Raw genomic sequence first — 26,394 nt, forward strand, 5'->3', positions numbered from 1 at the left:
AATGAATGCTTGTAAATGGTGTGCCAAGGAAGTGGGCGGCATTTAGAAAACGTAATTTTGTTCTTACTTCAATATGTCATACAGTTGAGTTGAATCAATAGCTAGTTTCGGAAATTTACTTCTTTAATTTATGACGTCAGGCTAAAAATGATTTATTGGAAAAAAAAGAAGTACCAATGTTCGATAAAAGTAGCAATCGAAATGCGAAGTACAAGCCTGAGGTTCTGAGAGTCTTCTGGCAAGAAATCTAGATATACAACAGTTGTATTTACGTAATCCATTGATTGTTGCGATGTGTGGGAAGTGGCGCTGTCTTGTTGAAACCAAAAGTTCCCGAGATCACGAACTTCAATTTCAAGTATTATTTTCTCATCTACATCATTTTTGAAGAAATTTGGATCAATAATTCCACCGGCCAACAAACCACACCAATCCGTTGTTTTTGCTGGATGAAATGGAAGCTCTTGAATTTCCTCAGGTTGCTCTTCGTCCCAAATGTGGCAATTTTGCATGTTTACATACCCATTGAGACAGAAATTGCCCTCATCGCCGAACAAAATTTGGCGCGAAAACGTCGGATCTTCTTGGAACTTTTCAAGAGCCCATAGACCGAGGCGAAGTCACTCGGAAAGGTCGAGCGGCTTGAGTTCTTGCACAAACTGTATTTGGTACGCTTTCAATTTAAGATCTTGACGTAAAATGCAATCCATACGTCAGTCCGAGTTGCTGCGAACGGCTCCAAATCGATTCGCCATGGTCTTCGTGTCACTCTCAGCTACGGCTGCTATATTTTCTTCACTGCGTGCTGGACGTGGTCTATTCGGTCGAATATTATCCAATAATGAATGCTGGGTCTCAAGATAAGTGATGGTGTTGCGAAAAGTACGCTCAGTGCCAAGCGTGATCTCTCAAAAAAAGGCGATTGAGAAAAGTACCTCTACTTGGATCACCCGTTATTGTATCATATATAAACCAAACATCGATAGTACTTCTCAAGATTCTGATAAGTAGAATTAAGAAATGCCAAATTTCAAATCTCAAAATCTATAAATCTTAGAAGTCAGCTCTTATATGGAATACATTGACACACATAGAAGTAAAACTTAAGCTCTTACAGGTATGAAAATTCTAGCGTCTTCCTAGTTTATTTCATTTCGACAAATTTTCAGTTGTATAACATTTGACTTTTGTGAAATTAAAATTTTTTGCTTAATTTTTCCTACAGGGCGTTTATAGAATTTTTGATTTTTATATCCTGAACAGGGTATATATATAAAGGATTAGATCGGATCACTACAACATTTACTGATCAATCAAAATCAAGTTCTTCTATGGAAAACTTTTTTCTTCCCCCCTCTTCCTATAGTTGAACCCCGTCGGAACAGCCCGTTTCCTGAGCCTACCATTGAATGGCCTCGATGACAACCTATCTGAAGCTTACCATCCTAACAGGGACTAGATAACAACAACAACAACAACGAGATTAAGATTTTTTTATACCCTTTTCAAAAGCAATGAACCTAGAGAGACTATTATAGCTTCGGTGCTGCCGACAAAAATGTTTGTTTTTGTTTTCAATATTAGTTAACAAGATATTTTTTAACAACTGACAATGTGAACATAATTCGTCAATAACACATGAAGCCGTTAAAGCGGTTATGTCGCTACAAATTATACCCTTAATGACATGAACATCTTGAAAACAAGAAAATTCAAACGAAATTAAATCGTGAATAACTCATAATGAAAGAAAAGTAGTAATTTGAAAATTTAATATTAAATAAACAACAATAACAAATAAATATGGGAAACTCTACTCGCTTATTATACAACAAATTGGAAATTCTCACTGAATTTGTTATATCGTCTGCTGAAAGCGCCAGCGAGTGAGGCAAACCAAAAAAGTACAAGCAACTTGAGCGCCCAAATGTAACCCATAAATAATTTATGAATGTACACATGTGAAAAAATGCGATCCAAACGATTGGTTGCCATCAAAGCAACGTTGAGAAGGAGTCGGACAAATGTAGGTGCTTTGCACGGCATTACTTAGAGTGAGTTGCAAGGGAGGACTCAGTAAGTTGCAAGGCGTTGGGCGCGCCAGACGCAAGGCTGCCGCAAGGAGCCAATATCCGTTGAGGCCGCATGCCTGCTGGTGGCGCAGAAACACGCCGGGACAGCTGCAAAACGACTGGCAGCAGTTTGTTGTTGCCGCGTCCTGCCGGCCCAACCAACCGCTAAGCTTTATGAGTCTGGCCGCCGCGCAAAACTTTTATTACACTTTGTTGTGGCACTAATGGCATTGCCTGGGAATACTAACATTTCAGGCGCCGCAAAAGTTGTAAAACAAAAACGCACAAGGCGAAATGAAAGTGAGTAGCGTGTGTATGTGTGTGTGAGTGTGTGACAAGTAGAAGAAAGTAGTAATGCGATCGGTTGTGTGTGATTGGCAGCAAGCGATTATTGCAATTAAACTCATTAAAGCGGCACAAACAAAGCGTAATTGATATTGATATTTTTCTTCAGTGTATGCATGAGTCGGTTGCCATGTGTTTGTGTAACAAATTTTTCTGTCCGTGTGTGTGTTTATCGATATGCGTTTGTTTGAGTTTTAGTAAATTGCTTTTTGTTATGTGCTAGCTACGCTTCATCAAGCTAGAATAACGCTAAACTGTGAAAAGCTTGTCGAGCTAGTCTCAAGTATACAAGTATATGTATTGTATATGTATCTACCATAGTCTCTTTAAATACGTGTCTATTATTTCGATTACTATTGCACACATTGGTCTGTTATTTCCTTCAGTCATGTAAATTTACTTCTTGCCACGAAAAGTTAGTAAAATTTCATAGCTCACGTACGCAGTCATTCGCATACTTTGTCAGTTTTTGCTTGCTGTCTGTCGGGTCTGCAGAAAACGGCATAAAATATTCAATACTTTTTTATTGTTTATCGATCGCTGGGCTGCACAAGATATGCGCCAAGCAAGTTGTTGTTGTTTTTTGGGTACACAATATTTCATATTTTTGTATTTGTAGTCGACAAATATATTGGTTAATGGCAAAATTTTTGAACTGAAGTCGAACTAGTACCAAAAGGACCATATATGTACCAGCTGCATTTCTTAATGAGCTCTTTTTATAAGGAATTTTTTGTATTTGTTGTCGAGATATATTAATTTAAGCCAAAATTTTTGGACTAAAATCGAACTAGTACCAAAAGGACCATATTTGTACCAATTGCATTTTTAATGAGCTACTTTTAATAAAAATTTTTTGTATTTGTAGTCGACAAAAGTATTAGTTTGAGTCAAAATTTTTGGACTGAAATCGAACTAGTACCAAAAGGACCATATGTGTACCAATTGCAGTTTTTAATGAGCTAGCGATTTTTTGTGTTTGTAGTCGACAAAAGTATTAGTTTGAGTCAAAATTTTTGGACTGAAATCGAACTAGTAGCAAAAGGACCATATGTGTACCAATTGCAGTTTTTAATGAGCTACTTTTAATAAAAAATTTTTGTATTCGTAGTCGACAAAAGTATTAGTTTGAATCCAAAATTTTTGGACTGAAATCGAACTAGTACCAAAAGGACCATATGTGTACCAATTGCAGTTTTTAATGAGCTAGCGATTTTTTGTGTTTGTAGTCGACAAAAGTATTAGTTTGAGTCAACATTTTTGGGCTGAAATCGAACTAGTAGCAAAAGGACCATATATGTACCAATTGCAGTTTTTAATGAGATAGCGATTTTTTGTGTTTGTAGGCGACAAATATATTAGTTTGAGCCAAAAATTTTGGACTGAAATCGAACTAGTACCAAAAGGACCATATATGTACCAATTGCAGTTTTTAATGAGCTACTTTTAGCAATTTTTTGTATTTCTTGTCGACAAATATACCTATGTATTAGTTGAAGCATTAATTTTGGGACTGAAATCAAACTAGTACCAAAAGGACCATATTTGTACCAATTGCAGTTTTTAATGAGCTAGCGATTTTTTGTATTTTTAGTCGACAAAAATATTAGTTTGAGCCAAAATTTTTGGACTGAAATCGAACTAGAACCAAAAGAACCATATGTGTACCAATTGCTGCTTTTACGAGCTCTTTAAATAGCAATTTGAGAAAAGTGCTTCTAATCGAACTGCTCTATACTATCAAATTTTGAAATTTTAATATATTTAGCTGCAGCAGATGGCTTATTATTCGAAAATTTGTAGCTTATTTTAAGCTCGAAGTAGAACCATTTTAAATTTTACTGTTTAACTTGCTTTATTTTCGCACCAAAATTAGTGCTTTCGGTTCATAATTGAACCAGATTTCCTCATTTATTTTGGCCCAGTGCGAAATTGATATATTTCTGGTCGAAATCTCGCAGTTGCTTGGAGCATAAAAGGTTCAGCGGAGTAGTCCGAATTGTGGTTCATAAGTAGTTCAAACTCAGTGTACTTCCCTGCTCAATGTTTGCTTCATAAAAACATATAAATTTATGAAGAGCCTGAGCAGCCAAAACGGCCTTGGCGCTTTCGCTATGGCTAAGTATCCGACCCGTTGTCTCACTCCTTGCTTTTGTTACGCCGTGTTAGCTATGCATTATTTATATGATTTTCCCGCGATAGACAACGGTTTTTGTGAGAATATAATAATACTTCTATTATTTATATTGTTTATATTCGATTTGTCTGTATATTCACATTAAAAATGTAACTGAAAGTCGTGGTGAATGGAGCGGCGTTATCGATTATTGTTAACTCATATTGGATATATGTATGTATGTATGATATATGTATGTATAATATGCATAGAAATATTCTTGTTTGCTTATTCAAAGTATACATTTGCCACAATTGAGGAATGTGACCAACCTCTTCAAGGGGAGGATATGAAACGCTCCTTGTAATATTTATTACTTTTTCTAAAATTAAAATTTTTTCCAATTTTTCGTGTTTTTCCCGATGCATTGAGACAATTCAGGTATTATTTTGAAAACTTTTTTTTATTCGTATAAATAAAAAAGCTACGAATATAATGATAAAACAAATTAAATATTTCTGGTACTTTACCGCTTGTGATAATTTTCTTCAATGTTAATATTTGGTCAAAACATTGCCGCACATTTCTTTCAATTTTCTTTTCATAAAATCTTAAAGCTGTTGGTATAGAGTATCTTACCTGAAAGGAAAGAAAAAAAATGCAATTAGATGTTTTATAATCAATGATAATCATATTTTTAAATAGAAGAGTTTTGTATAGTTTATAATCTGATCAAATTTGATTCGGACTCGTTCATTTGAACTGCAAGCTAACAGAATCCTCATAGATATTTTTCCTAAATTGGTACAAACTTTTTTAAGTTTGAAGTTCATAGATAAGTTGCTGTGCCCTTAACAGGTGATTAATCTTTTGTGGTTAATCTTTTGGTTAGTGTTTAGGGTATAAAGTGTACCAATGTTAGACTATTAATAAATACCTAATTCTTTTGCAAAAACGACGTCGCTTAGGTGCTGCAAAAGAGAAGTTTGATAACATATCTGAGAACTCTACTTTCATCAAACAAAAAGAAGGAAGAAGTCAAAAAGGAGGGGTCGGAGTCCGAGAGGAAGACGACGACATGGGTTTCGGTCTCTTCGACTAAACAACTCAACACTAAAGTTAGTCTTTACTTGTGATGAGATATGGGTTTATGAATATGACGGCGAAACAGTCCAAAAATCTAGCGAAATGTGCCGAAAAAATCACTTTCCTCAAACGAAAAGAAGGAAGAAGTCAAAAAGGAGGGGTCGGAGTCCGAGAGGAAGACGACGACATGGGTTTCGGTCTCTTCGACAAAACAACTCAACACTAAAGTTGGTCTTTACTCGTGTTGAGATATGGGTTTATGAATACGACGGTGAAACAGTCCAAAAATCTGTCGAAATGTGCCGAAAAAATCACATAAAAATCACTTTCCTCAAACGAAAAGAAGGAAGAAGCCAAAAAGGAGGAGTCGGAGTCCGAGAGGAAGACGACGACATGGGTTTCGGTCTCTTCGACTAAACAACTCAACACTAAAGTTGGTCTTTACTCGTGATGAGATATGGGTTTAAGGTTTATTATGGATATGATCTTTCCTGTCGGCGAAACAACTCAACACTAAAGTTGGTCTTTACTCGTGATGAGATATGGGTTTATGAATATGACGGCGAAACAGTCCAAAAATCTAGCGAAACGTGCCGAACAAATCACATTAAAATCGGATAAAATCAGGATGATTGCGCTCTTTGATTATGGTATGATCTTTCCTGTCGGTCGATCCCAGCACCATAAAGGAGCTACTCCACAAGGATGAAGCAGTGGGTAGGGAGAAGCATTAACAATAACTGCTGGGCATGCGCCATGTCAAGTTGTTAATGGGTGGTTACAACCTTAAAAGGTTTAAAAATGTAATCAAGCTCCCAAGGGAAAAACTCAAGCTACTTGTCGCCTTCTACACTGGCCATTGTAAGCGCAAGAAACACTTATATAATATGGGCTTCTTGTGCGAAGTGCCGGTTCTGCGACTTGCAGTCTGAAACTCCAGAACACCTGCTAATTGACTGCACAGTAGTCTGTAGGCGCAGGCTAAAGGCGCTTGGATACATGTTTCCAAATAAGGATCACATTGCCTCAATAGCAGCTAGTAGTATATTAGAATTTATCAATTTGCTGTTTCTAGGTGAGTCATTGTGACTTAGGAGAGGGCACAATAGATCTTAGGTGGCGGTGCAATCCTCATTCACTTATCCAATCTACATCTAGCATGGTTTTGATTGACTTCTTGACTAAGTACGAAGCAAGAGTCATCGCTTAGCCACCGTATTTACATACTATATTTCGCTCTTAGCGATTTTTTTACGGTTTGGAAACTGAAAAATTCGCTTTGCATTAGGAAACCCTCCGTACGCTCTGAAGGTCAACCCAGCCTAGGCTTATAGCAAGTATATGGACAATTGAGTTAACCGTTAGCAGGCTTGTATTGGCTTAAAAGAGCATATTTTTCTGACGATAAAAAAAAATTTTATGAAAAATAAATTAATAAAAATTTTTGTTTAAATTTGCCTTTTGATAACTTTCACTAGCATTAAAACTTCTAGCTTTTGTATGGTGAAAAAATTAAATTGTCAGTATTCTAGAAAATTACAATAGCATTCAAATTTTCAGTTATCGGTAATCATAATAATAGCCATATTTTTTAAATCTATTTAGGCTACCTGAAACCAGTTGTCACCCTGTCATTTCAATTCTCCCTTGAATGAATGATTCAAAAAAAAATTCAGTTGCGTTAAAGCAACCGTAAAAATTATTTAATTTTTTAACTGTATATTGTTTGACCTGTCATTAGTGCACAGTACTTCAACACAAAAAATATGGATTTATCATTTTAATTAGCTAATTTAGCCATTAATTAGCCGCATTTCAATGCATTAGTCATTTTTATAGAAATTTGTAAATATGTATTTCTATAGTGGGCAAAAACAAAAAAAAAAATGAGGTGGATCTTATGTATGTAAAACTTCATATTTATATATGTGTATGTACAAAGGCGCGCTAGCACTAGACACTTTGTAATTATATTAAAAAAAATAAAAAAAATGTGGCAATGCCAATGGCCGCTAAACATTATTGTGGAAAAATATGCGTAGAATAAAATGTACATATATACAGATGTGAGTATATACGCCAAGTATTTGTTTAAGTAAATGCTACGGAGTGACAATGATGGTTGATATGACTTTGCTGTCGTCGCAGTTGACGTGGCCATGTGACACTGTTGTCAGCCATGACAGCGACGAGCGGCATATTGTCACTTAGTTTTGCTAGCTTTCACAACACTTCAGTTAATGTTAGTTTGTGGTTTGATTGTTGGCTTTTTCCTGCAATTAAATCGATATTAGGTTGGTTGAAGAGGTCGACAAATGACTGGATGGACTGACAAGAACGGCGACTAATTGCAAATGACACGGAAATGTTTGGCTGCCAGGCGACTAATTTCATGTGGCAAGCTATGGAGCACTAGTAAAGTGAATAAGAGAGAGAGAGAGAGAGGGAGAGAGACGGCAATAGCTGGCTGCCACTTGGCTACGGAGGTACGAAGGCACGCAATAACGGTTAGTGAGTAGGATAATATGGTACTTTAGCAAATAAAATATAAATGCAAATGCTGCCACCGAAATTCATTTGCATACAAATGTCCAATTTATGTGTGTATTTGTGTATAGCCATGTAGTTACAGCGATAATATACGGTCTTATCGGTTGCTGTACAATGTCCACTCAACACCGCACTTGAGAGCATGTTGCCTACATTGTTGACATGTGCTTATACGACGTAATACACACACATACACATACAACCACAGCGAATTGGCAATGCACTTGACAGAACAAGACAAATACGAGCGTAAACACAAATACATACATACATGCTTACAATAAGCGTCACGGCGCGTTTATAATGCCGCAAAGTGGCAGCCATGGAAAGCTTCAAGTGCCACTCCATGACTACATATTGCTCCATGTCTGCTGTGGCTGCGCCAATAACGATAACCGACATTCATTGTTGTGTTTACAACTGTAATGAGCTCTCATAATGACCTCGAAAACAAAGCGCTACCTGCTGCCCACCCAACCGCTTTCTGCCCCCACCACCAACCAACTTTCCAAGCGTCTCCTGCCAAAATTATTAATTTTAATTAATATTCCCGAGACGTTTTTAGTGGAAAATCAGCAGCAGTCAAAACGCTGGGCGAAAACTAAACGGCGCCGTCGCCTTTATGGCGCAACAACGCGAGCGCCGTACTAATCATACGAAAGCAGAGCTTAAGCGCTCCAGCTACAACGGCAAACAAAGAGTAGCGCTACGTCCGGCAGGACATGAATAATTTTGTTGCTGTTGGAACAGCTGTTCAAAAGGAACTATAAATGTCAGTAATACAAGTGAATTGTGCTGTTGGTGCGGGTCCTGATGATGTGGCAGGCTATCGAAAACGTTTACCTCAATGTATTGTAAGCACTTGTATATATGTATATGTATATATATTATATATAAATTAATTAAATAATGATAGGTACTCAAGCAGGAGTGAGCAGTTTTCAATTTATTAAACATTCTAAATGAGCTGTCAAAATGAAAGTCCTATTTAAATCTGTTATTCTGCGTCGTTTTGTCATCTAGCGGGACAATATACTAAAGGCATGAGTGGGAGCTTCAATGGCAAACCACCCGCTGGCTATTACTGTAATATAATATAAGGTGGTTAGAGTATGCTTTTATTATTATTTTCATTTCGTGGCGTTATTTGTTTGAAAAAAAAAATATATATATATGTATATATATCGAATAACAAGAGAAAGATTAGAAAAAATATTTTTTAGAAGTTTGAAAAAGCCATAAAACGCTATAGAAAGAGAGAAGAGGTTTTGATTTGAACAATAATTTTCTGTTTGTTACTTTAATTTTTCAATTAAAAAATATTGTATTAGTTGTTTAAATATTGACAAAAATTAATTATTTTAATTTTAATTAAAAAATTAATATTTAATTACAAAATCAAAATTTTAACTTGAAAATATAACTTTTAGTCTAACCATAGAAAATTAAATATATAAATTCTAGGCTCTAATTTGAAAAATATTTTTTTTATTTATTAATTCAATTTTAATAAAAATATTTAATTAATTTGTTAAATATAAAAAATAACTCAAAAAATTAATTAATGCATATAAAAGACTAACTTGAATTAGAAAAAAATTAATAAAATTGTTAATTAATAATTTTAAAATTGTAACTAATTTTATTAATTTTTTAGTTTTTAATATGCATTAATTAAATAAAAAATAAATAAATAAAATAAAAAATAATTTAAAATATTTTTTTATATTCAACAAATTATTGAATTATTAGTTAATAATAAAATCATTAATTAATAGTAAAATTATTTTAAGAATTTTAACGAAATATTAAAATTTATTTTTGCGAATTTAACTAATTTCTTAAACAGTTTTATTTTCTTTTTATTTATTATTCCACTTTTATAACTAAAACATTTTTTTAATTTGTTAAATATATCTAATATATAATTTGAAAAAAATAATTAGTGTATATTAAAATGTAGCTTTAATAAAAAAAATTATAAAATTATAAAATGATTAATTAAAAATAAAATTATTTTAATAATTTAAACTAATTTTTAATAATTTGAACTAATCTTACTAATAATTATTACAATTTATTTTATCCACTTTAATTAATTTCATTATTTTTTTTTATTTTTTTTTAATTTTATTTTTATTTATTGCTCCAATTGTATAACTAAAGTATTTTATAATTTTTTTTTGATATTAAATACAATCAAACAAATGTATTTAGTATGTCTAGAAATTAATTGTAATTTAAAAAAATTAACAAAATTAGTTAAAATTATTAATAAAATTATTTGAATAATTCTAGCTAATTTTATTAATATATTTTAGCCATTTTAACTAATTTCAGTAATTTTTTTATTTTAATTAAAATTAAATTTTTTTCTGCTCTATATTCCAATTTTATAACAAAAATATTTTATTACTTTGTTAAATTAAAAAAAAAATAACTAATGTGCATTAAAAACTAAATTTAATTAAAAAAAATTAGTTAAATATTTTTAAAATTATTAATTAGTTATTAAATGTTTTTGAATTATTGATCAGAAAAAAATTATTTCAAAATGTTGACAAATTTTACTAATTTATTTCAGCGATTTAAACTAATTTCATTACTTTTTTTATTTTAATTAAAAATAATTTTTTTATTTTAATTAAAAATATTTTTTTTTTTGCAAAACAAAAATCTGACAAAAAAAAAATTTGTTTCTAATATAAAATATTTTGGTTAGAAAAGTCGCAACCTTGTACTTTATGCTACCTTAAAAATCGTAACAAAAAAAAATACTTAAAAATTTTAACTGAATTAGTAAATTAGTTAATATTTTTAAATTAATTTTGCTAATAATTTTTAAAATTTATTTTAGCCATTTTAACTAATTTCATTATTTATAATTTTAATTAAAATTAATTTTTTTTTGCAAAATAAAAATTTAAAAGAGAAATTTAATTTCTAATGTAAAATTTTTTAGTTCGAAAATTCGCAACCCTATACTTTATACTACGCTAGAAATCATAAATGGCAGCTTTAGTCACCACACAGAAGTTCTGAAATTTTTTTATTTGACAACTTGCAGAACTCTTGCATTTTCTTTATAAATTTTACAAAAAATATTGAAATTCAATAAAGACAACTCTCCCGTTATTACATAATTCACAACAGCAGCGTCACATTAATAATGCACCACGAAAATACAGCAAGTAGCCAGCAATCATACCTGTTTCATATCCACACACCCAGCTGTATGAAGCGTAATTTTAAAAATCTCTCGTAAAAAGTAAAATAACAAAAATGCATGCACAACCACTTGAACGAGCTGGCAACACTGCAAACGGAACTTCTTGAATGTGCCACTTCAATGAATGCCATTCGCAGCAAGTTTCGCTCAAAAGGATTCGCATCACAGCGCCAACGATCAATGCTCAAGTGCTCTTTAAAAATGGAAATGGAAAAGTTTTGCGAATCAACAACCGAACAAAAAGCAACAATAAAATAAGAGCCAACATTGAAACGAGTCGAGTACGTAGCATGGCATAGATAATGTACGTGCATATTTGTGTGGGCGGATGTGTGTGTGTGTGTGTGAAAGAACTGCTGATTGAGTAACATTTTGCTGCAAAACTGAGCAAAGTTGCAAGTGAAAAGTCGATAAATTATTGATTAACTCAACTCAACGTCTACTTATGCAACGTGCGCTGCGCACACACAAACACACGCTGTGGACGTTTGGGCATTGGGTGGGTGTGGCGGCAGACGCAGCAAGCAGCTACACTTAATGCGGCAGTCAACGCTCATTACAAACGTGCCACAAGTGCGCAAACGACAGCAATAAAAAGCATAATAGCAATTGCAACACACACACATGCATGCGCGCACCGAGTGGAGTGGAAAGGAAGCGGAAAATAAGGTAAACAATAAGTGAGTAAAATTTATGCATGAGAAAATCTGCGAGCGAGACTTTTGCGGCAGGCATTTGCAAAATAGCAAGGATCTATAATTTTTTTTTTATTCTTTTATTGTTCACTTTTATTATTTGCTGTCGCTAACATTGTGCGGCTATTGTGCGGAGCATTGTCTGTCTGTTCTGGCGTGCTCTTGAGAATGGAAGCGGCCCCCATAGCAATTCTGCGAGCTTTATTTATTATGCCGCGCCAACGTTTGGCAATGATAGCCGCAAACCCCATAATGCCTGCAATTGTCCTCCAACACTCACAGCATACCCACACACACACACCACAGGCACACAGGCACCTGCGCAGCCGCGTCGCAACCATTCATCCGCATAAAAGAATTCATGACAATCGTAATGAAATACAAAATTTATATGAAAACGACGCTGATTTCCGACGCAGCGTTAAATATGTCGAAAAGCCGCATGCGACGGAAGAGCAAAAAATAAAAATCGCACAAAAAACAAGGAAAAACAAGAACAAAGCTCGCGGCAGTGGAAGGCAGTGCTTTGGTGGCTGGTTGGCATTGAGCGCCGCTGCGGCGGCTTTTCCTGCAAGGGCGACGGAATTCAGGCGAACGAACGGTGTCTGACTTTGTGTGGGAGTAGGCCGCTTGCAGTGCCGCAAGTAAGTGAATAGTGTGACAGTTTAAAGTGTCCACTGGGGACGGAAGCACTGGACGCGCTATGTAATGGAAATGGATGGTACGTTTGTGGATGCTAAGTGGACGGCTGGAGGAGACCAGCGATTTGCATGACAGTAGAATGTGGGCGGAAAGTGTCGTGTTGGTTAAAAGGGGGTGCTGGGTCGAGGTCACCGAAAGAGGTGTGGAATAACAAAATGAGCAAAGAAGTTGGGAGATGAAGAGTAACAGAAATTTCAAGTAAAATGAAAGAACTTTAAGAAAAGTGTGAGTAACATGAAAGAAAAGTAAGAAGAAAAGCGAAAAGCTAATGAAAAATTTTAGAAAATAAAAATTGATATTAAAAGAAAACGATAAAAATAGAAGCGAAAGATACAACTACGCACCAGGAAGCTATTGTGACAATGTAGGAAGTGAGTGGAAAACGCAATGTTGCATAGTGTTATAAGAAGGAAACAGGGGAATGAGAGTAAAGAAAGAAAGACAAACGTTAAATGAGAAAGAAAGGGAATATTAGGAAAAAAACTTAAAAATATACAACAAGATAGTACCGTATATCATTACACCGCTAGTCGTGTATCAGCTCAGGGCAGCTGGAAATATAAAGAAATCCGAACAAGGACACGTCGTAACCCTCTCCTCTATCAACTGCTTTCCTGAAAATATGGATCACTTGGAGTCGCTGGAGACGTTTAGCAGTGAAATTTTCACGTATGGGTCGCAGCTAAAAGTGAAGGTTACAGGGTAGTTCTCTGTAAGGAGATGTCCGTCAATAGATTTTAGCTTTTCCATATCGTTATTTTTTTTCAAGCAAAAGTGCCTGCTATTAAGTTGTCAGTAGACGTACTACTGTGAGGTGCAACCGCTTTCAGGGAATTTAGCATTCACTCCTAAAGTAGAGCGACAATACTAGCGCTGAGCTCGCTAACTGTGTGCTAAGAGCTAGTCACGGAGTGCACTTTTGGCTTCCTGGACCTGCTAGCCAGATAGAACCCTTTTACAACCATCACACCGACCAAGTTTTATCTTCAATGTACCTCGCGTGTGCTTAGCGGGCGCTGTCGCAACATTAGTTTGTGGATTATATCATTTTGAGTGAAGCAAATTTTGTTATTGTGAAAAAGTGAATACAAAGGAATTTCGAGAAAGCTCCGTGCAAAGAGGGTGCTCACTTTTGACAAAAAACAACGATGAGTTGATGATTCGGAGCAGTATTTGGAGTTGTTCAAGCGGAATAAGCCCGAGAAATTGCATCGATATGTGACAAAGAATGAAACATGGCGCCATCATTTCACTCCGAAGTCCAATCGCCAGTCATCTGAGTAGACTGCACTTGACGAACCAGCTCCAAAGCGTGGAAAAACGCAACAGTCGGCTGGCAAGGTTATGGCGTCTGTGTTTTGCGCATGGAATAATTTTTTATTGACTACACTGAAAAGTGAAGAACCATCAACAGCAACTATTACATAGCGTTATTGGATCTTGGGAAGGACGAAATCGCTGAAAACGGCCGCATTTGAAGAAAAAGCAAATACTCTTTCACTAAGACGATGCACCGTATTACATGTCAGTAAAAATGAGGGCGAAAATCCATGAATCGAGCTTCAAATTACTTTCGCATCCTTCGTATTCTGGCAGATCTGGCTCCCAGCGACCTCCTGTTTTCAGATCTCAAAATAATTCTCGCTTGGAAGAAAATTTCGTCGAATGAAGTGGTTATCGCCGAAACTGAGGCTCATTTTGAAGCAAATTTGAATATATGTGCATTGATTTATATCTTTATATGTGACCTGGTCTACGGAAAGGGGGCTTAGGTGTCAAAAAATCAATTTTCACTTTTTAGTTGATTCGGATGTTGTTTATTTTTAACAGCTGTTTCCCAGAAAACTAGTTTTCGCACGTTAGCTCCCTTTTCGTAGACCAGGTCACATATACTATATAATAAGTTCGTGTCACGTTGTTTGTCCGCGATGGACTCTTAAACTACTGAACCGATTTTATTAAACTTTAGCACACTGTGTCCACTTCGAACAACTTAGAAGATAGGATAGTAAAAACAATTCATAAATAAAGAATATAGTGAAAGCTCTATTAAAAAGACGCTTTACTAAGTGGACACCTGCATTAACCATGCACATTGTCGATGTTTATTAAGTGCAATCTATTGAGCGGACAACTCTATTAACTGGACAGAAAGAATGACAACCAGACATTGAGAAAGCAGTCTTAAACTCGTTATTGTTTTCAATGAAATTTATTTGTATAAACATATTAATCCTTTGGATTCTTATACCGATAAAAACGTTTTCGCCTTTATTCGTAAATAAAATTTTCACTGTATTGAATAGTTTATTATATGAATAATATTATAAAATGTATACCACAGCAACGCGTGACCGGATCCTCTAGTCTATTTTATACAATTCGTAATATCGAATCATAACGGTAAAAATTATGAATATTTAGGTTACATAACAATACTCAGCACTTCAGAAAACATCAAAAAGAAAAGTAGTCTAATAAAATAAGAAAAATTTAAGAGTAACGGCATGATGAAGTTATAAGAGCTGAAAATCTAGGCGCAAATATTCAACTTCTAATATTTATATTCGAGAGCAATAAGTCAGCTGAAAGCTCTTAACTGCTGGAATGAGTAATGCTGCTAGAGTATTTGTCACTGAAACGGAAGGAAACGCGCTGGCAGTTAACTGTCCTTAGCGATTTATTGGCTACATTCTTTCTACTTTTTCTCTACCGGATGTGGCAGGCAAGCAATTTTTCTTTGACTGAGCACTGAATGCCATTATGTGCGCTTTTAAGTTAAAAAATGTTAACAGTTTCATGTGAGAATTGAAAAAACGTGCTCCACAATGTACCTTTAGCCAATTTAACGGAATTGGCTTAGAGCCATAATTGAGTGCAGAAAGCGAGGGAGCTGCAAATTTAGTGAGATCGCTTGGCAAAGACGCATTAAAGCACTACAGGGAATCTTTCAGATGCGAAACAAAGCAACAACTACACACACGTGCATGTGTAAGTGTATGTGTGTGAGTGTGAGTGTCTCAAAAAAGAGACAACACATTTTGGCCAACGATAGAGGCTAATATTTTCACGCATTACAAAGGCTTTTTGGCAGCGCTTCACTTAGGCGCGGCGCCATGCTCTCATGTGACTGACAATGAAGTGATTCTAATGACCTGTGCCGTCTGCGCGCGAGCCTCGAGCCGCGAGCCTGGAAGCGGCGCTATTTTGGCATGCGTCTTCGCATTAAAATAAACTCAATGACATTTTATTTCGTATGCACAAGTGCTCTTCGCAAATAAACGTAAATGTATTTCGGGAATTCGCAAGAGACAATATTCGCGTTAAGGCATATAAAATGCAAAAGCCATCAAGACCGAAAATAAAATAGACTGACGAAGAAAGTGAAAAAGGCCAGCGCTTTAACGACAGCGCACATTTTTTCCCCACTTTTCGGGGGTAAAGCGCTGTCATTGCCGCGCTGAGGTGCCTGCTGAAGTGCATAGAGAAAGCGCGGCATGAGCGCCGAATGAGAGTTCAAGTGCGACGTAATCGAGAAATTGGCAAAAATTCGATATATGTTTGTGTGTGTGTGTGTGCGTAGCGCGCCAAAATGGTGAAAAGACGCTTCGTGCTACGCTGCACAAAGTTAATATTGTATTTACAGTTTGTTTTATTTTTACTGCGCGCAGCACAGCACGGCGCGGCACCGAAGCAATGTCCTGGCAGCCCATCGTCTATGCTTTGGGAACGTTTGGGAGCCATGCCAAGCGTCTGTCTGCTAAAAGCTTCGTACATAGCACCAGACCCGAAACAAGCACAACAATTCTCAGTGACTAAGTGACACTGGCAGTGGAAGTGGCAATGCCAAGCAGTCAGCGCATAGTCACCAAGCCGCCAAGCACTTAAGCCAGCCACTTCACTGGGGCAACACTGTGCCGGCTACCAATACCAAACTTATTTCGGGTTCGTGGAAATCTCATTGGGAGTCACTGATGCAGTGCTTCAGCGCTGGCACTCGCACTGTTGCTGGCGCTCTGCAGCCCGTCGTAGGAACCGTTGCGACATAAAGTTCACTAAAGTTTGTCGCCTGTAGGCACATATGTACATATATGTAGATACAAACAGACAGATATGTTGCACGGCACATATACATACATATGTACATATGTAGATCAGCCAGTAAGTTTGTGGGTCTGTGTGCCGCAAGAGTATTTTCGAATCTATCGTCTATCGCTGGTGCTCGCCAGTGCTTTCGCACCGCCTGTCAAAGCCATTAATCAATGGCAGCGGAATTTCAAGAATGACACAGCACGTTGCCGTTAGCACCGCGTCGAATGTCGTCGTGTGCCATGTGAATTCGCATGTGAAATGAAGTTGGCAATGCTAGGTCGTGCGCGTTACTGGACGGCTACAGACGCGCTGCCTGGCAACAGTGTAACGCGGCGTACTTGTAATACTTTCTTGCTTGCAACATGCTACACACATTGCATTGAGTTTTTTATGTGTGTATGTGTGTGCGTTTTCAAATAACAGCTTGCTATGCATTGCGTTCGTTGGCAGCAATGCCAAATCACTCGCAGTCCTTCGTGTGCTAGCGCGCATACACTCGGCAACACTTTTTGCTTTTCGCCAAAAATAAATTGGAATTATTGATATATCTGCATAATGCAGTAGCTAAGAGTTCGCATTATCATCGTCTTCGACTTCGACTTCGTCATCATCGGAAATGCACAGCATTCTTTGCATTGCTGCCGAAAAGAAGCGCACCAGCTTTGAAGTGCGAACGATTGCTGGCACAAGTCATCGCAACATGCATACATACATATGTATATGTGTATAAAAAAATATGTGTTTTTTTTGCCAATTGACTGTAGTATGAAAATAATGAGCGGAATTAACAAAGTGTATGTCGACTGGCCCACACATATACTCTCTGTAACACAGCTTGGCAGCTGGCTGCTGAAGGGAAAAATTTACAACTGTAATAAAATATTAACGGCATTGCTTGAGTGCATGAGATTCAATAGCAATAGTAGCGTTAGCAGTAGTAATAATTTATTCAAAGGCCAATACGAATTCAAAAATCAATTGATCAACGAAATGTATGCGAAAGAGATCTACAGTACTAAAAAAAAACTAAGTTTTAGTAGGAAGCATAACTCGTATTAGAAGAAATGTTTTTTTTTTAGTGAAAAGTGAGGCAATTTTTATTGCTTTGCATCATAAATATTATGGAAAATCTTGCATTGAAGCGACCGCGACCGATAACACTAGTTTACAGTATTGAACTTTTTGTCTGTTGCAGCGAATTCTGCGATTGATATTGTTCACTTATTACTTGGTTTTGTCAAATCTACCCTCAAAAATTTTTGAGCAGCTCGAGTTACTTTGTTTTTGATTTTTATCATTTAAGCATATATATTAATCGAAAACAGGCGTATTTTACTGTGTTAAGATTAGTTTCTCAAGTTTTGCGTCATGAGTAGTTCAAGAAGACGTTGTTTAAATAAACCAGATCATTTTTGCTACATATGCGGAGAATATGTGTTTAAAAATTGTAGAAAAGTTATATCAGAGTTGGTGAAAAATACCTATTTTGAGTATTTTGGGGTGCTCTTGGATAAAAATAAGAATTCTTGGGCTCCCAATTGTGTTTGTAAATCTTGTGCGGAATATTTAAGATTATGGAAAAGTGGTAAAAGAAGTGCCTTTAAATTTGAAACACGGACTATTTGGCGAGAACCACGAAATCATCTCGTAGACTGTTATTTTTGTAGTGTGAACATAAACGGTTTAAACACTAAAAATCGAGCTAAATGGCAATACCCAAGTACTAGTTGTGTTCAACGTCCAGTGCAGCGCTCACCTGACTCTTCAGAGCCTAAAAATATATCTGCACCCTTAGAGCAAGACATTGAAGGACCAAGCTCATCAGAAAATGATGCTGATTTTGAAGGTATGTCTAATGAGCCAAAACGCTTTTCCCAAAATGAGTTGAATGATCTTGTAAGAGATTTAAATATTTCCAAACAAGCTTCAGAATTGTTAGCATCAAGACTAAAAGAAAAAACTTGCTATCCTCGGATACTAAAATAAGTTTTTATCGTGAAAGAGATGCAGAATTACGGCGTTATTTTTCTGAAGAAAACGGCATTACCTTTTGTTCAGATATCAAAAACTTGTTGATAAAAATGGGCTTGAAGCGATACGAACCAAACGACTGGCGTTTATTCATTGACATCTCAAAACGTAGCCTTAAATGTATTCTGTCACATAATGGAAATAAATACAGGTACCTATTGCCCACAGTACAAAGTTAAAGGAGGAATATTGTAACATTTTGCTAGTCTTGAACAAAATAAAATACAATGACCAAATGGAAAATTTGTGTCGATTTAAAAATGGTCAACATTCTTCTCGGTCAACAAAGTGGTTATACCATGTTTCCCTGTTTTATATGTCTTTGGGACAGTAGAGCTAAATAAGAGCATTGGGTGGGTGTAGTCCACAATTCATTAGTAGCTCGTAACAAAATTATTTTTCCACCATTGCATATAAAACTGGGCATAATGAAACAGTTTGTAAAATCACTAGATAAAGATGGGAACTGCTTTTCTTACGTTTGCCAAAAATTTCCTCAGCTCACAATGGAAAAGATTAAAGCCGGAAGTTTTGATGGCCCCCAAATTAGAAAACTAACAAAAGATACTCAATTTAAAAATTCTATGACTGAGTCAGAACTAAAGGCTTGGACTGCATTCGTATCCGTGATGCAGAATTTTCTCGGAAATAAAAAATCTGAAAATTATATTGAACTTGTAGAAGACCTTCTGCTACTATTAAAAAATATGGGATGCAATTTGAGTACAAAACTCCACTTCCTCCATAGTCACCTAGAGAGGTTTCCGGAAAATTTAGGAGATATGAGCGAAGAGCAGGGAGAGCGTATGCATCAAGACTTACGCGTCATGGAAGAGCGCTATCAGGGTTTCTGGGATACAAATATGATGTCTGACTATTGTTGGTCTCTAATACGTCATTTTCCAAAGTCTACACATCAGAGAAGAGCTTTAAAACGAAGTTTATTAGAACTTAATGATTAATTATTTTTCTTAATAAAATTTTATTTAATAAATACATGTTTTTTTCTGTGTAATACCTACATAGCTGAAACTCTGAAATTAGAGCTGATAAAAATATTTAAATTATATTTTTGGAAATAGCATATTATATGTAGTTAGCAACAGCTAAAATTTCTTCGGCAACAAATGCACTGCAAACTAGTGTAATCGATTTCGTAGGTCGAACTTGACTGAATCAAGCATCCACCAATTTCATATGAAGTCATAACGAACACTCATTACCTAACACGAAAGAATTCAAAGGTCAGTGGATTCCTTCTCAAGAATGAAAAAGAAAAGAAGTTGCTGTTACAAGCGATCCCACTTGGACAGATTAGAATCGGTGCTTTGTGATACCCAATTCGACAAAACGCTGGACAATGCCGTAGAAAGTGCTTGAAAATTTTTAACTCTCTTTTCTTTATACAACTTTCACAATTTGCGTCTGATTAGATTGAATATTAGTGTCCAGCAAAAACTTCTACGATTGCCGCAAAATGAACATTCCTAACAGCAAGTAATTCAGTGACCCTTCTGCGTTCTACACTAGGACAGAGTGATCTTGCTGTCACAAAAGAGTTTTTCATCGATTAACGCCTTCTAAGGCGGCCTACCGGACCTCGTAGTCGCACAGCAGCTGTTCAAGGATCAACGCGAGGCGGATAGATTCAGTGCTAGAACGCAGTGTAGGATATCTAACGCATTTCCACTCACATGTAAATGGAACAAGTTCGTCGACCAACTTTGAGCGATTCCACTATTAGTCTGGACTAGTCAGATTATGAAGTAGATTGAGCATTAACAGTGAGGAGAGACAATTCTTGGCTAACTTTGAGCAACAGTAAGTGAGTTCAACTGTTGCTCTCCTTTCAAAGTGAATGTTTACTATCCCGAAAAGATTTTATCAGAAACTTCTTCTACTAAAACCTCCTTCTGAGTTTCAAGTTGTTATAACCTTTAACTACTTGGAAAGTTTTAAATATCATTTTTGGGGCAAGAAAAAATTAATTAGTAGCTTCTTTGCTTTCTTCTTTACTGATGTAGACCTCGCTATTCACGGTTAAAGCCGAGTTAACAACAGCGCGCCAGTTGCTTCTTCATTTCTCTATTTGACGCCAATTCGAGATACCAAGTGCAGCCAGATTTCTCTACCTGATCTCTCCAACGGAGTGGAGGTCTTTCTCTTCTTCTGCTTCCATCGACGTGTACTGTTTGGAAAAACTTCAAAGCTGGAGTGCTCTCTTCCATCCGAACAATATGGACCATAAATCTTTCGCAAACTTTTCTAGCAGTCTCTGATTCGCTGGGACGAAGACTACCTGGTACTCAGCGCAATGTTGTTGTTGTGATACCTCGTACAAAATTATCTCTTTGTTTCATCGACTGCAGGAGAGATATTCCATTACAATTGCGTCTAAGGACCAAAATCTTTCGCAAAACTGAATTTCATAGAGATGTCAGAAAGGAATATCTGAATGGGTTTTGATTATATAACAAACACAAAAAATAAAGGGACAAAAAGATCAGACTTTTTTGGGGGCTCTTCAATTGCCTACTCACACCAAAGTTTAAAGTAGTCTGCTCATTGGGTCTTGGCCCTTTGGGAGATTCGTTGGCAAACCTAAATGCATTGTCCAATGTGGAGTCGTTAGATTTCAAGGGCTGTTGTTGGAACCAAAGTGTTGTGTGTGGCGGCACTCATACCTTGGTTTTTCAGGTGTTTACACTTGGGGCGCTGATCAACGCATTAACTTGATCTATGTGCTACTAGACAAAATTATCTACGACTTTGGAGTTATGACTGTCAGCAGTGACTCCCCCGGCGAGTAGGGGGGACCCCCTTGGGTTCGGGGGGGAAACCGAATATACCCGTGGTAAGGCATGCCTGTCGTAAGAGGCGACTAATATCCTGGCTACCAGTCCAGAGAAATATGGAAGCTCAACGGGTAGTAGCTTCGACTACGAGGTCTGACCGGAGACTTAATTCTGGTACCACGGGGAGCAGTAGCCCTTGGAGGTAACTCCAATCTCCTCATTGGGATTGGCCCTTTGTGGAGATTCGTGGGGGTTGTGGTTAAAACCCAAATCGCGGGAAGAACTGACCTTGTCAGTAGAATGTGGAGTTGCATTGCAACCAGTTTACCAAGGTGGTTAGTGTGTCCATGCCACACTGCCAATTGGTACTGAAAATGCTTAGCATTCTCAGGGCGCTGATCAACGCATTGTTTTGATCCGTTGTGCTTTTGAGCGCCGTGGAGTAAGGCTGTCGTCAGCAGGTACGCACGTAAAACACACCGGATGTTGTCAGCAGTGACGTGCGAGCCAAGTCGCGAGTGTGACGACTGTTTGTTTGATGACAGGAGACAACTCGTCTGGTCCTAGTTCACAAAGACCAATACGCCTTGCTTCTTTATCCAATGTGAAGAAAGCAGAATTAAAGGGAGGCCCCTAGTTTGAGACCTCGCCTGGTATCGAACGGCTTTGAGAAGTCCTTTCAGATCCTAACAAAGCTTTTGGTGTTGCTCAACGTCAGCTTACACTTTTTTCTATGTTCTTTATCCCTGTTTTCAGAGAAATTAACTACATATATTTGCTAATCACTAAGAATATCGTAGAAAATTTTCCCATTGTTGAGTATATCAACAAAACTAATTCCCTTTAGAAAATTTGGAAAATGTACATCCTTTCAAATCAATATCTTCTAAAATATTTTTTTTTTACATTAGAGAAGAATACATGCCAATTATTCGAATATTTATCATCGCGTCTATCTGTACACATTTCACTGTCCATTCATCTTCAAGAAGGGAATTAGTGAAGCAAGTATTAATTACAAAATCAATGCGCTTTTCTTCGACGAACTAGCGCGCAGCTATCGATTACCTGAAGTTATGGCACACACACACCAAATTACAATGGCTGAAAGGCAATAGACTTAGCGTAGTTATCATTTATCAATTCCACCGCGTACAGTTTCTGCACTTAACCCACCTACGCAACGCGCCGTGCTGCCCGCTTTGGCAGCAGCGAGTAATTTGCGCAAATTTTAAGTTATGACCCAAAGTGCACAGAATAAATGTTCATTTTCCTGTCGTTCAACACGCGTAATGCGCCAGCTAGCGACGTACCTTTTCGGCGAGTACGGTAAGTACCGTTGTAAGCGCAGCTCGAAAGTTTCGCTCACTCAACGCCGCACCGATACTTTACGCCATCTCGCCTTCAAAGCTATCCAAAATTACATCCATACAAGCGAACAAGCGAACGAGTGAACGAGCGGCATTACAATCTCATTTATTTGTTGTTCAACAAACTTAGCTACCGTTACTGCCAACAAATTAATTGCATTTCAAATTTACGACCACCTGAGTCGATTTTGTTGCTGCGGTGGGCGCTTCTTCTTTACACACGACACAGGCGTTGCACTTAACATTTTCGGCGTAACTACACAGATTTGTTGTATTTGTTGGCACATTCTTCTTCTTTGCCTCACATTAAACACCTTTGTGTGGAGATTTTTTCGCTTCTTGATTTTCTTTTCAAAGTAAAAGTGATTGTATTTTTCTGTGCCTAATTTTCGTCGCTATTTAGCGCAATGAGGATGGAAACTAACCTAAATTTGGCATGAAAAGCATCATATTGTGTGGGTGTGCGGTGTGGTACGAAAGGGTGTGTATAGCGGAAAACTTTTCACAGAATAATCACTCTGTTAACATTTGAGATGAACGATTTCGGCGAAAAATTGCGGTAGGCATTTCAAAAAGGTGGATACGGAGGTAGAGAGAACATGAGAAGGGCCGAATGTTGATATACAAAGTGCCTATTGTAGTGTTAGTGAAGGATTTGAGCCTTTGCGATACAAGACTAGAGAGAAAATTGATTGCGCGTGAGATATTATAAAAAGTTTGAAACTGATTTGGACCGTGGCATATAATTATTTCGAAAATTGAATATAATAACCTCAATAAATCTTCGCCTTCTTCTTTGGTGGCGTAGACACCGCATACGCGGTTATAGCTAAGTTTACAATAGCCAATCGTTCTTACTTTGCGCTTTTTGGTGTCAACTGTAGATTCAAAATGTAGCCAAGTCTTTCTCCACCTGATCTCTCCAACGGAGGGGGGTCTTCCTTTTCCTATGCTTCCCCCTGCAGGTACTGCGTCAAATACTCTCAGAGCTGGAGTGTTTTCATCCATTCTCTTAATTCGCTGATCTCTGTCGTCGTATATCTCGTATAGCTCATAGTTCTATCGACTACGTTATTCGCCGTTGCCAATGCGCAAAGGCTATACATATTCCGCAAAACCTAGAGAGAAATGCTCATAATGCCGACTCCTCAGATGTTGTCACTGCTGTCATCGTCCATGCCTCTGCAGCATATAGCAGGACGGAGAGGATGAGGACTGTCACGGGTTTTTTCAAAGATATGGCGCATGGTGAATATCTGGTCAGTTGTTGATTTTCCAAGCCTAAAGCCATACTGATAAGGTCCAAACAGTTGTTGACTATGGGCTTTAATCTTTAACACAATACGCTCGATAGAACCTTATATGCGAAGTTGAGGAGGCTTATCCCACAGTAGTTGGCGCAGATTGTAGGGTCTCCCTTTTTGTGTATTGGACAGAGCACATTTAGTAAATTCCATCGTCGGGCATGCTTTTGTCCAGCAATATTCTACAAAGAAGCTGATTCATGAGTTTATCAGTTCTTCGCCCACGTGTTTGAATAGTTCGGCCGGCAATCCATCGGCCCCCGCCGTTTTGTTGTTCTTCAGAGGGGTAATTGCTATTCGTACTTCTTCGTGGTCGGGAAATGGATCGTCTGCTCCATCGTTCTCGATACCAAAGCTTCGACTCTCATACTTTATGCTTTATCTAAAGTCAGGCTAGCTTTCAGGGATTAAATGACATGGTATTTGCACCAATATTCAGCCATGTGACTTCAGCTTTTAAGTATAAAAGTTCGTGGTCAGCAAACGGCGATATATTGGGAGGAGAATCCTGTGAATTTTGCCAATTTCATGGAAAAACGAGTGGTCAAAGCTAAGATCCAGATACCGTTACAGTTACAAACAAAAAAGTAGTTGAAAGGAAGCACAAAATGCCGTTATATGTGTGCGTGGTATGCCTTGATTGCAGCGCGTGTTTGACGCAGCAGGATTGAGGTCATTGGTTAAACCGCCGCATTTCGCGGTTTGCGAATATTTCGAGTGCCACGAAGGAAACGATAGATAGCTGGTAACTCTTAGATACGTTACTGCAGTTTTTACGGATATTGCGGTTTCCTGCTTACTTTTAGCTTTGGTTCGTTTATGAGTGGTCACTTTTATTTTCTTCTATACTTAAATTCGCCGTTTTTACCGCGATTTTTTCGCCTGTTTGAACATTTTCCGCAATATTCGTTTGCAGTTCCACTCAACATCTCATAGCTCCGCCTGAGTGTGTGGAAAGTCTAGAATTCTCACTTTTTTCTGCGCTTTAGCTTTATGTCTCTCCGCTCTCTTTCTTCGCCACGGCAACTTATTGCCCACCTGGTAATTGTAGGTGGCGCTGCGAAATGCGCAGTCATGCTTGGCTGTACCGTTAGTATTGCAGAGAAAACGTGCTTGAGCTAAAAGTTAACTGTATTGAATTTGTACTTGAAGGGGGGTGCGAGGCGCAGCAGTTATTATGAATGTCATCTGAAGGCAGTTTATTGAAGGCCGTACTATTATAGAGTCCTTCTAACGTTACTTACATTAACATGCTTTTATGCACATAAGCCAATACACACCTACACGTGCTTATGTTTGTGAGTGTGTGAGTGCTTCATTAATAATTGAAATGCTGTTGAAATATCAGCTGCTTTTGTATTTATACACTAAGCTTATGACTGAAGGACGCAATAATACCTTTGATAAGGATAAATCGGTGGCAAAAAGCAACGTGCAACATGCAATCTGATGTAGCAAATGCGATAAAGCTAACAAAAGTGTATTATTTGTTATTGTTGCTTGGCATTGTACTTGTTTTGCCTTGTTGTTGCAGGGTGAAGTGAGTTTTAAGCTTATGTTCTGGTAGATACATATGAAAACATATGTACATGCATTTGCGCTAACATATTTATCTTTTAATTAAGTGGGTGTATTAAGCGCATCACGTGGGCAATGGGAGCACACATACACACACACTCAGCTTTAAACTGTTTAAATATATGCGAAATTGTGTGAAATCAGCTTTATCTTGCATTAATAAAAGCAACAACGCAGAGTCATATGTTTGTATGTAGATATGTGATATGTATTCATATATTAGGGTGGACCAGAAAAAAATTTTAATTTAGTTTCATTTAAAAAAAGAAAAACAGTTTAATTAAATTCAATTTTTTAATTTTTAATTAAAGAGAAAAATTTTTAAAGATAAAAATTAATTAAAAATTAATGAAAAATTAATTTAATTAAAATTTTATTTAATTAAATGAAATTTGTTTTAATTTTTGATTTAATTAAAAATTAAAAAAA

The 26,394-nt window shown here is 37.0% G+C and overlaps 1 protein-coding gene across 5 annotated transcripts in view; it reads right to left on the reverse strand.

Annotated features, from left to right (window-relative positions):
* Positions 1–26,394, reverse strand: part of LOC126758939 (irregular chiasm C-roughest protein) — a 724,984-nt gene that overhangs the window by 26,475 nt on the left and 672,115 nt on the right. Inside the window, exon 1 of one of the 5 annotated variants that reach the window (XM_050473428.1) lies at positions 5,064–5,172. The exons of the other annotated variants lie outside the window; for them this stretch is intronic. The gene's annotated coding sequence lies outside the window, so the exon portion shown is untranslated. Of the gene's footprint in view, positions 1–5,063; positions 5,173–26,394 lie in introns of those variants that run through there. 5 annotated transcript variants of the gene reach the window in all.

This window comes from Bactrocera neohumeralis, chromosome 5 (genome assembly GCF_024586455.1).
Source record: "Bactrocera neohumeralis isolate Rockhampton chromosome 5, APGP_CSIRO_Bneo_wtdbg2-racon-allhic-juicebox.fasta_v2, whole genome shotgun sequence".
Lineage (NCBI taxonomy): Eukaryota > Metazoa > Arthropoda > Insecta > Diptera > Tephritidae > Bactrocera > Bactrocera neohumeralis.